This window comes from Camelus dromedarius, chromosome 11, assembly GCF_036321535.1.
Source record: "Camelus dromedarius isolate mCamDro1 chromosome 11, mCamDro1.pat, whole genome shotgun sequence".
NCBI classification, from domain to species: domain Eukaryota; kingdom Metazoa; phylum Chordata; class Mammalia; order Artiodactyla; family Camelidae; genus Camelus; species Camelus dromedarius.
Genome location: NC_087446.1, coordinates 63,598,658 through 63,610,971, shown reverse-complemented (window position 1 = coordinate 63,610,971; position 12,314 = coordinate 63,598,658). Strand labels below are relative to the sequence as shown.

The 12,314-nt window shown below is 48.8% G+C and overlaps 1 long non-coding RNA gene across 1 annotated transcript in view; it reads right to left on the bottom strand.

Annotated features, from left to right (window-relative positions):
• LOC135322408 (uncharacterized) overlaps positions 1-12,314 on the bottom strand; it is a 109,166-nt gene that overhangs the window by 87,490 nt on the left and 9,362 nt on the right. The gene's annotated exons all lie outside the window — the stretch shown is intronic.

The following is a 12,314-nucleotide window of genomic DNA, read 5'->3' as shown; positions in this document are numbered from 1 at the left end:
CAGTGGCGGTGCCCAAGCTGCAGCCATGCAACCTGCCTGGTAAATGGGAGGGAATGGAGAGCAGAATGCCAGAGATGGCATTTGTTTTTGCTTCACAGGGCATGGCTGCGTGGCCTTGGTGTATACTGAGAAGTTAAGCCTGTGGTTTGAGGTGTACAACTTCCCTTGCCATAATCCAGAATATGTGCAGCTGTATCAGAGAAGCAGGAGACATGGGATTCACAGAATAGCTCTTGTTTTCGGGAAATCCCTTTCTGCCCCTGCAGTCTAATGCTGTCTGTGCTATTATCTTTAAGTGTGGATATTTGTAACCCTGGTTACTGCTATTTTAAGGAGTGACTCTGAATGTTAAATTTACAGTGAAATTCTTTTTTTCTGAATAAAATTCTTCTGAATTATCTCAATAATAACATTTTTCATCTAAGCAGTCTTTTGACAAACCTGGGTTGAATGTCTACCATGTAACAGCTAATGTACTAAGCACTGAAAATAGAGATAAATGATTCCTATTCAAAGGAACAAGTAAATAGTCAATAAAAGTTTACTTTATGTGAAGTAACATAAAGAAATGACAGAGATAGACTACTTCTGTCCTCATGGAATTTATATGCTAGCAGGGAAAAAATATGTATAATTATAATGTGATTGATATACCCAATAACTGGGTGAGTTTAACCCATACAAAGGTAGCTCCTAACCCAGATGTGGGAGACACACAGGTGGGAAGAGCAGTTGTAGTTACAAGTTTAAAAATAACCACCAATTACTCTTGCCTTTTGACATTCATGAATTTGTGTAACGCCTTGACTTTATGAGTGTGGGTGGGACCTAATCCATAGACTATGGCAAAAGTGAGAGGTTATCACTTTTATGATTGTATATCGTAAAACTGTGTATTCCATCTTACTATTAGACATTCTAATGCATTCTTGACTTACACACGTTGACAAAGCGAGAAGCCGTTTTGGGCCCTCAGTCCAACAGGCCTAGAAGAACTAAACCCTGTCAACAATGATGTAAGCTTGGAGATATACACGTCCCAAGTTGAGTACTCACAGAAGACCCCAACCCTGGATGACGCCTTAGTTACAACCTCATGACAGACCCTGAAACAGGACTCAACTAAGCAACACCTGGATTCTTGACACATAGAAATTCTTAATAATATATAACAACAACAACAGCCAGCGGCACAGGGAGCAAGGGGCCTGCCCCGGTGAGTTGGTCGCTTTGCTCTAGTCTCCATGAATCCCTGGCCTGGGTGCGGCTTCAATCGGCCCAAGATCACCGGAGGCACATCTCCAGGTCAGTCAGCTCCCTGCAGGCAGGTGCAGTGCGGTCAGAAGGGGGGGGGGCGGACGCAGAGAGGGGGTCAGCGGGAGGCGGGGGCTACCCAGGCAAGCCTGTGGATTTCCTCCCAGTGTCCCCTTCAGCCTGCTCAAGGGGCGCCACCTGCTACTTCAGGGTGGCAATTGGCATCCCTCCAGGTGGGTCGAGTCCTGGGAGGCTTCCTCCATTAGACAGAAAGACAAACAAATAAATAGACAGACAGACACACTAGCCTCTTCCTCCATTTAGAAACAAACATATATCCTAACCTCCTCCTCCTCCTCCATTAGACAGGTAGACAGATACATACATAGACAGACAGACAGACACACACACACACACAAGCCTCCTACTACTCCTCAGGTAGGTAGAGAGACACACTAATCTCCTCTTTTATTAGATACTAGGTAGACAGAGTAAATAGACACTTTCACCTCTTCCATGAGATAGATAGTCAGTGAGACTGACGGATACACACACTAGCCTCTACCTTCTCCTCTTAGAGAGAGAGACACATACACAGACACACGGGCCTCCACCTTCTTCTCCATTAGATATAGATAGAGACAAACTCACACACAGACAGACACACTAGTCTTCTCCTCCTCTGACAGACAGAAAGATAGACACTCTAGCCTCCTCCTTCTTATCAATTAGATATAGGTACATATATACATATCTGATAGACAGACAGACAGACAGACATACTAGCCTACTCCACCTCCATTTGATGCATACATACAGAGATACATACACACATTGGCCTCCTCCCTATTTAGTTACAGATAAATAGATAGACAGACCCGCACGCAAACACACAGACATACACACACTAGCCTTCTCCTCCTCCTCAATTAGGTAGGAAGCTAGATAGACACACTAAATTCGTCATGCAACGAACAGACGGACAGATAAAAAGACACATTAGCCTGCGTATAGCCCTCCAAAACAGAGACAGAGACAGAGAGAGAGAGAGAGAGAGAGAGAGATAGGCAAAGAGGGACACATTCGAGTCGCCTCCTTCTACGTTACATAAACAGACAAACACAAACAAAAACTAGTCTCTCCCCTCCTCCAATAGATAGTCATCAGGCGGGCAGTCAGACAGACAACTACAGGCAACGTGTGGTCTGGGGACGTGGTTCGCGACAGCGACAGGGGAATAGTGTGCCCCTGGCAAGTCAGAGGATTTTCTCCCATATCCCTAGCTGCCTTTACTGGGGGCCGCCTATGCTCAACCAAGTTCGCCACACTCAACCCTTTGAAATCAGCCTGCTCCTGGGAGCGGGCGTGTTGTTGTCACGGGAAGAGGTCAGCTGCAAAGGCAGAGGCAGCACAGCAACAAAGGTGGATGCCTAGGCGAGTTTATCATTTTCCTCGCATCTCTCCCTCTCCTGGGCTCGGGGAGGCGTCTCATACCCCAAGTAAGCGGTATTTAATTCTCTTTGTCAGCCAGGTCCCAGGAGGCTATACAGGTGAGCTCAGGGGTAAGGTACGTCATGGGGAGCGAACTTCCTCCGATGAGCCAATCAGTTTGCTACCATCCCCAAATGGCCTGGCCTGGGAGCGGCCTCTCCCACCCCAGGTTCACAGTAGGCATATTTCCATGTCACCCTGCGCCCCAGAGGCAGGAGCGGTGTGATCAGGGGCTGCATTGAGGAGAAGGGGCTGCCCCAAAGAGCCAAAGTATTTGCTCAGATCGCCACCTTGGCCGATCCTAGGGTTGGTTTCTGCTACCCTAGGTACAGGAGGTGCTCATCTCTGTGTTTCCTGGCTCCCGGGAGGCAGGGGCGGGGTGGTCGGGGGCGGGGCGGGAGCGGGGCGTGGGCGGCTACAGAGAGGGTGGAAGTGGGAGGCAGGGGCTGCCCAGGCAAGCCTGTGGATTTCCATCCACTGTCCCCCTCAGCCTGCAATGAGGGCGCCCTCTGCTGCTTCAGAGTGGCAATTGGCATCTCTCCAGGTGGCTCGAATATGGGGAGGTTTCCTCCACTACACACACGAGAGACAAATTGATAGATTCACTAGCCTCTTCCTCCATTTAGAAACAGCCATATATCCTAACCTCCTCGTCCTCATCCATTATATAGGAAGACAGTTACATGCATAGACAGACACACACACACACACACAAACTAGCCTCCTCCTACTCCTCAATTAAGTACCTAGAGAGACACACTAATCCCCTCCTCGATTAGATAATAGATAGACAAACTTAATAGACTCTTTCTCCTCCTCCATTCGACAGATAGTCAGTGAGACTGACGGATACACACACTAGCCTCTACCTTCTCCTGCAGAGAGACAGACCGATAGACAGAGTCATTGGAAATCTTCTTCTTCTCCATTAGAAAATAATAGAGACAGGCTCACAGACACACAGACAGTCATACACTCTAGTTTTCTCCTCCTCTTACATACAGAGACATAGACACTCTAGTCTCCTTCTTCTCGATTAGATATAGGTACATATATTGATATCTGATAAAGAGACAGAGAGACATACTAGCTTACTCCTCCTCCATTAGATGCACACATAGACTGACAGACAGACACAGCAGCCTCCTCCCCCTTTACTTACAGATACATTGATACACCAGCACACACACACACAAACACACACACTACCATCCTCCACATCCTCAAATAAGTAGATAGGTAGATAGACACACTAACCGACTCTTCCAACAGACACTCAAATGCAAAGACACATTAGCCTACTGGTATGCCTCCTCTAGATAGGTAGGTAGGTAGGTAGGTAGATAGATAGATAGATAGATAGATACGCACGCAAACAGAGAAGCATACTAGTTGCCTCCTCCTCCATTACATATATAGACACACACACACACATAGACTATCCTCTCCCATCCTCCAGTAGATAGGCAGTCAGGCAGTCAGTCAGACAGACACACACACTGGAGGTGGGGTGCGGTCTGGGGACTGTGTTCAGCGGCGGCGACCGGGGACAGGAGTGCCACTAGCGAGGCATAGGATTCTCTCCCATGTCCCTAGCTGCCTTGCCTGGGGGCGGCCTCGGCTCCCCCAAATTCCACAGACTCAAACATTTGAAGTTAGCCTGCTCCTGAGAGCAGGCGTGGTAAGGACAGGGGAAGAGGTCAGCGGCAGATAAGCAGGCGGCAAAGCAGCTAAGGGGAATGCCTCGGCGAGTTGGTCATTTTGCTCCCATTCCCCCTCTCCTGGCCTCTGGGCGGCCTCTCTTACCCCAGGTGGGCGGGATTTAATTCTCCTTGTCACCCAGGTCTAGAGAGGCTGTTGAGGTGAGCTCAGGGGAGAGGGAAGTCGTGGGGAGCGGACTGTCTCGGGTGAGGTGATCAGTTTCCTACCATCTCCAAATGGCCTGGCCTGGCCTGCCCTGGGGGCGGCCTCTCCTGCCCCAGGTTCACAGTATGCATATTTCCATGTCAGCCTGCGCCCCAGAGGCAGGAGCAGTGTGATCAGGGGCTGCATTGAGGGGAAGGGGCTGCCCCAAAGAGCCAAAGTATTTTCTCCGATCGCCCCCTTTTCCGATCCTAGGGTTCGTTCCTACTACCCTAGGTACAGGAGGTGCTCATCTATCTGTTTTCTGGCTCCTGGGAGGCAGGGGCGGGGTGGTCAGGGGGCGGGGCGGGAGCGGGGCGTGGGCGGCTACAGAGAGGGCGGAAGAGGCAGGCAGGGGCTGCCCAAGCAAGCCTGTGGATTTCCATCCAGTGTCCCCCTCAGCCTGCAATGGGGTCGCCCTCTACTGCTTCAGGGTGGCAATTGGCATCCCTCCAGGTGGCTTGAATATGGGGAGGCTTCCTCCATTAGACAGACAGAGAGACAAATTGATAAGACAGATTCACTAGCCTCTTCCTCCATTTAGAAACAGCCATATATCCTAACCTCCTCGTCCTCATCCATTATATAGGAAGACAGTTACATGCATAGACAGACAAACACACACACACACACACACACACACACACACACACACACACTAGCCTCCTCCTACTCCTCAATTAAGTACCTAGAGAGACACACTAATCCCCTCCTCGATTAGATAATAGATAGACAAACTTAATAGACTCTTTCTCCTCCTCCATTCGACAGATAGTCAATGAGACTGACGGATACACACACTAGCCTCTACCTTCTCCTGCAGAGAGACAGACCGATAGACAGACTCATTGGAAATCTTCTTCTTCTCCATTAGAAAATAATAGAGACAGGCTCACAGACACACAGCCATACACACTAGTTTTCTCCTCCTCTTACATACAGAGAGATAGACACTCTAGCCTCCTTCTTCTCGATTAGACATAGGTACATATATTGATATCTGATAGACAGACAGACAGAGAGACATACTAGCTTACTCCTCCTCCATTAGATGCACACATAGACTGATAGACAGACACAGCAGCCTCCTCCCCCTTTACTTACAGATACATTGATACACCAGCACACACACACACAAACACACACACTACCATCCTCCACATCCTCAAATAAGTAGATAGGTAGATAGACACACTAACCGACTCTTCCAACAGACACTCAAATGAAAAGACACATTAGCCTACTGCTATGCCTCCTCTTGATAGGTAGGTAGGTAGGTAGGTAGGTAGATACATACATACATACATACATACATACATACATACATACATACATACATACATACACAGGCAAACAGAGAAGCATACTAGTCGCCTCCTCCTCCATTAGATATACACACACACACACATAGACTATTCTCTCCCATCCTCCAGTAGATAGGCAGTCAGGCAGTCAGTCAGACAGACACACACACTGGAGGTGGGGTGCGGTCTGGGGACTGTGTTCAGCGGCGGCGACCGGGGACAGGAGTGCCACTAGCGAGGCATAGGATTCTCTCCCATGTCCCTAGCTGCCTTGCCTGGGGGCGGCCTCGGCTCCCCCAAATTCCACGGACTCAAACCTTTGAAGTTAGCCTGCTCCTGAGAGCAGGCGTGGTAAGGACAGGGGAAGAGGTCAGTGGCAGATAAGGAGGCGGCAAAGCAGCTAAGGGGGATGCCTCAGCGAGTTGGTCATTTTGCTCCCATCTCCCCCTCTCCTGGCCTCTGGGCGGCCTCTCCTACCCCAGGTGGGCGAGATTTAATTCTCCTTGTCAGCCAGGTCTAGAGAGCCTGTCGAGGTGAGCTCAGGGGAGAGGGAAGTCCTAGGGAGCGGACTGCCTCAGGTGAGCCGATCAGTTTGCTACCATCTCCAAATGGCCTGGCCTGGCCTGGCCTGGCCTGGTGGCGGCCTCTCCTGCCCCAGGTTCACAGTATGCATATTTCCATGTCAGCCTGCGCCCCGGAGGCAGGAGCGGTGTGATCAGGAGCTGCATTTAGGATAAGGGGCTGCCCCAAAGAGCCAAAGTATTTGCTCAGATCTCCCCCTTGGCCGGTCCTAGGGTTGGTTTCTGCTACCCTAGGTACACGAGGTGCTCATCTCTGTGTTTTCAGGCTCCAGGGAGGCGGGGGCGGGGTGGTCAGGGGGCGGGACCGGGGCGGCGACAGAGAGGGCTGATATGGGAGGCAGGGGCTTCCCAGGCAAGCCTGTGGATTTCCATCCAGTGTCCCCCTCAGCCTGCAATGGGGTCGCCCTCTGCTGCTTCCGTGTGGCAATTGGCATCCCTACAGGTGGGTCGAATAGTGAGAGGCTTCTTCCATTAGACAGACAGATAGAGAAATAAATAGATATACAGATTCACTAGCCTCTTCCTCCATTTAGAAACAGCCATATATCCTAACCTCCTCGTCCTCATCCTTTATATAGGAAGACTTATACATACACAGACAGACAGACAGACAGACACACACACACACACACACACACACACTACCATCCTCCTGTTCCTGAATAGGTAGATAGGTAGAAAGACACACTAACCTACTCTTCCAACAGACACACAAATAAAAAGACACACTAGCCTCCTGCTATGCCTCCTCTAGATAGGTAGATAGGTAGATAGATAGATACGCAGGCAAACAGAGAAGCATGCTAGTCGCCTCCTCCTCCATTAGACATACAGACAGGCACACATAGACAAATGACTAGCTCCCAAGGGGCAGCCCCCCCTCCTCCTGCCACCACAACTGCCACCGCTGCGGTCATCCCAGCTCCTTGACCAAATCGCACAGGCCTCCAGGGAGCAGGCTAACCTAAAGAGGTGCATCTGGGGACCCTGGGGCAGCAGAGGCCACCCTAGGCCAGGCCACGGGGGAGATGAGAGCAAATGACTAGTTCACAAGGAGCAGCCCCCCTCCTCCCGACACCGCCCATACCTCTGTTGCCTTAGTTCCAGCCCCCGCCCATGGTTTTATTGAAGTGCGTATACAGGGAACATATCTCAACATTTGTCATAAAAGCTATTTATGACAAATCTACAACCAGCATAACACTCTACAGTGAAAAGCTGAAAGCCTCTCTTCACTAAAATTTGACAAGGATGCCCACGCTCACCATTTCAATAGAGTATTGAAAGTCCTAGCCATAGCAATTAGACAACAAAAAGAAATAAAAGGGATCCATTTGGAAAAGAGGTAAAATTGTCATTATATGCAGATGGCATGATGCTATATTGAGAAAACTCTAAAGGGTCCACACAAAAACTATTAGAGCTAAGAAAAGAAAGCAGCAAGGCAGCAGGACACAACAGCAACACACAGACGTCAGGGGCATTTCTTTACCTTAAAGTAATAAACACTTTTAAAATTGCATCCAAAAAAAAAAAAAAAAACAAACTTAGGAATAAATCTGACCCAGCAAGTGAAAGACTTATATGCGGAGAACTACAAAACACTAAGGAAATTAAAGAGAACTTAAAGAAATGGAAAGCTATCCCAGGTTCTTGCACTGAAAGAATTAATATTGTTAAAATGGTTATCCTGCCCAGAGCAATCTACAGATTTAATGTGAACCCTATCATATCACCCAGGACATTTTTCACAAAACTGCAACAAATCATCCAAAAGTTTATAAGGAATCGCAAAAGACCTAGAATTACCAAAGCATTCCTGAAGAAAAAGATCGAAGCTGGAGGAATAACTCTCCCAGACTTCAGACAATGCTACAGAGCTACAGCCATCCATGGTGTTGGTACAAAAACAGACGTATGGACCAATGAAACAGAATAGAGAGCCCAGAAATAAACCCACAGACCTTTGGTCAACTCATCTTCGACAAAGGAGGCAAGAACATACAATGGAGTAAAGAACATACAGGTGTAGGGAAAACTGGACAGCTTCATGTACATCAATGAAGTTAGAATACTCCCTTACCCCATACACAAAAACAAATTCAAAATGGCTTAAAGACAAGACACTACACACCTCTTAGAAGAAAACATAGGCAAAACATGATCTGACATACACCTCAGCAATGTTCTCCTAGGGCAGTCTACCCAAGCAATAGAAATAAAAGCAAGAATAAACAAACAGGGCCTAAATGAACTTACAATCTTTTGTACAGCAAAGGAAACCATAAGAAAAACAAAATGACAACCTACAAAATGGTAGAAAATACTTGCAAATGTTTCGACGGGCAAAGGCTTAATTGCCAGAATGTAGAAACAGCTCACACAAGTGAACAACGAAAAAACAAACCACCCAATCCAAAAATGGGCAAAGACCTAAACAAGCATTTCTCCAATGAAGACATTCAAATAGCCACCAGGCACATGAAAAAATGCTCAATATCACTAATTATCACAGAAATGCAAATCAAAACTACAATGAGGTATCACCTCACACCAGTCACAACGGCCATCACTCAAAAGTCCTCAAACAACAAATGCTAGAGAGGCCATGGAGAAAAGGGAACCTCCTACACTGCTGGTGGGAATACAGTTTGGTGCAGCCACAGTGGAAAACAGTATGGAGATTCCTCAAAACTCTAAAAATAGACTTGCCAAAAACTTTTGATCTCAGGGGCACGCCAACAAGCTCCCAAAGGCCCAGGCCTCGCCCATTATTCTGCCCCAGACCGCCTGTACCCAGGAGGGTCGGGCAGCCTGCGGTCGCCAGGCAGGCCCACCTACACAGAAAGGCCATGGCCTGAGGGCCAGTAGGAGGTGCTCCGGGGCCCATCCGGCGCCCTCCCTCCTCCCGGGGCTGCACCTTCTTTCCCAAACCCGCATAAGAGAGGCGGCCAAGATGCGGGGTTCAGTCACTACTGATGTGGGGTGGGGGGCACCACGAACCAGGCCGGCGGACCCCCAACACGCCTCAGGGTCCGAAAGGGCCACATGGCCCGGGCCTCACCCACGCACCCCTCCCTGTGCGCCTCCCCAACTGCGCAGCCCTGGCCTCACCCTCCGGCTCCCTGACCTGCGCGCCCCCACCAGCGCCCCCTTACCTGCCTGGCGGCTTGCAGCGGCGGCGAACACAAGCGGCGGCCCGGACCCCAGGCCGTGTTCCTCCTCGGGAAGCCGGTCCAGGAACACCTGGCTCCCGCCAGCTTCCACAAGCTCTGCGCCGGTTCCGTCGTCCCAGCGTGCGTGTCCATGCGCGTGCGCGCCCCTCCTCCTCCCTCCCGCAGCGGGGACCCCCAGGCCGTGGCTCCTGCTGTACCGGACTTGGCAACTGAGGCCTGGAGGAGCCGGGTGTGCCCGGTGGAGGGGCAGACCCACCCCTCCGACCCACCGCCGGCCCAGGCCCGGTCCCCATCCCCAAAACGGCCCCACTCCGCCACCAACGGGTCCGGGCACCCAACTAGAACCACCACCGGCCAGGGCCAGGCCACAACCATCAGCCCCACTCCCACTGCTTGCCTCCCCCGCCACCCCACCCCCATCACTGCCCCCTCAACGCTTAATTCTGTATTTTTATAGACATAAACTTCTTAGGCCAGTGGCCTTCACGTTGGAGCACACCTCGGGGTACACAGAGACTGAGCAGGGCACGTGGGAACAGGTAATATGGGAGACAGGATTTCCAGATCTCCATTTCCCACGTGTGTTACTCCTCAAAGCAGACCCGTGACATGAGGCTGTCCTCTGTCTGCTAGCCTTTCATGCTAGCTTTTTTCACACTCGATTAAAAGCACCACCAAATCTTCATCGTCTGCACTACACTGTCCCCACAATGTAAGGACAATGATCCAATGTGCAGTATGGATGTTGATATTGGTGTAGTCAGTCTGATGAGCAGTAAACACTTCTGTAGATTAGGTGATTTCCATTTTTTTTGCTTTTAGCAAAACTGAAGGGGGACCTAGTGACATTGTTTTCTGAATTTACAATAAGAGTAGTAATTAATATTATCATTATATATTATTTTTAAAATCACATAGCTATCACCAAAATAAAGTTATAGTAGTAATAGTTTATTACTTTATAAATAATACTTTATTATTGTTGGGTTTTTTTTGATGATAGGTCTCTGTGTGATTTTTTTTACCTCTATCTTGGAGGGGATATAGAAGAATTCTGTTACATTGTTGTAAAATATCTCTTTCTTGCCTTCTCTAGTTTTAAAACCAAAAAATTTGAAAGAACGATGATGAGTTGTCTGGCTGTGCTCCCCCAAATCTCCCTGACTTAATAAAGGCTGTCCTCCCCCTATTTCCCACATCCCCCAGCAGGCTCCAGAACTCCAGCTCCCTCGCCCACAAGATGACGAATCTCTCCCTCAAGGGCCGCTTCCTATTCCTGCGCCCCTTAGGAGCCTCTGCCCCTGCATTCAGGGCTCTCCGAGTGACCAGCAGCACAGCTAGCCAGCCACAACTTTGTCCGCTCACCCTCTGCCCACCTGGCCATTTATCCACAAATTACCTGTTGCTCCACTGATATACCCATTAACTGAGATGGATAGTTTATCCATCTCCCTGTCTCGTTAAGACTTACTGAAAGCATACTTGGAGATGGAGGAGGGTCTGCATTAAAAAGGGTCATGGGAAGGGAGAAATGGGGAGTTGCTGTTCAACTGGCATAGAGTTATATTCCTTTTTCAAAAGAGAAAAAGTTCTGGAGATGTGTTACACAACAAGGTGAAGGTACTAACACCACCAAACTATATGTGAAGAAATGGCTAGGATGATAAATTTCACCATGTATATTTTTTACCACAATAAAAAATAAATTTTATTTTAAAGAGAGCCTCATCCCCTCTCTATGACCCAGAAGGGCTCCCTGTCCTCTCTGCGAGACTTTGAAAAAGATAACTGTGGCCTCAGGGTCAGTGTCTCTCTGAAGATTGTCCCAACTCTGCCAGGATGCATCGGAGGTAAAGAGAAGCTGAAGAGGGAAACTGATGGAGGCAGAGTGGAAACAGGGGTGATGGGAGCTGAGGAACAGAGAAGGGAAGAGTCGATGACCCAGGAGAAACTCCTCTCTCCACCCTCACAGATGGTATCTTGGGCAGAATGTAACTAGGAGACAGAGGAGAAAGGCACTCACAGTGCGGCAAAGATGAGGCGGGTGAGGAGGCACAGGGCAGGGTGAAGAAGAATCGCAGCTTTACTCGGGGAAGGAGAGGAGGCTGGGATTGCCACTCGTGTCCACTTACAAGAAATCCAAAAATACATAGTACATGGCAAGACCCATTAAAAAGTCCATGCCCTTAGCCACTTATTCCCTTGGGCAGAATTTCCAGGAGTAGGATAAGTTAATAGAAACAAAATGAGGCATTTACGAAGATATTGTTTGCATCATTATCTAAAATAGCAAAGAAAAAAAAAAAAAGAAAGAAAGAAGAATCCAAGTTGCCCTGCAGGATCTTACAGTGGAGATTCTGCACCCAGGCACAAGTAATGTCTCATGAGAGCACGCAGGAAGATGCTTTCTTTAAATACTGGGAGGGCTGTCTGGTGCAAAAGGGCTTAGACATTCTATAAAATACTAAGAATTTAGCCAAGATCTATATAACGAAGACTCTTCCTACAGGCAGAGGAGGCCAAAGCTAAAGGGGGCTACCTCAATAGATGGTGAGTTCCTGTCCCTGCAGATGTTCAAACAGACACTACAGCAACCTTCTAAGATG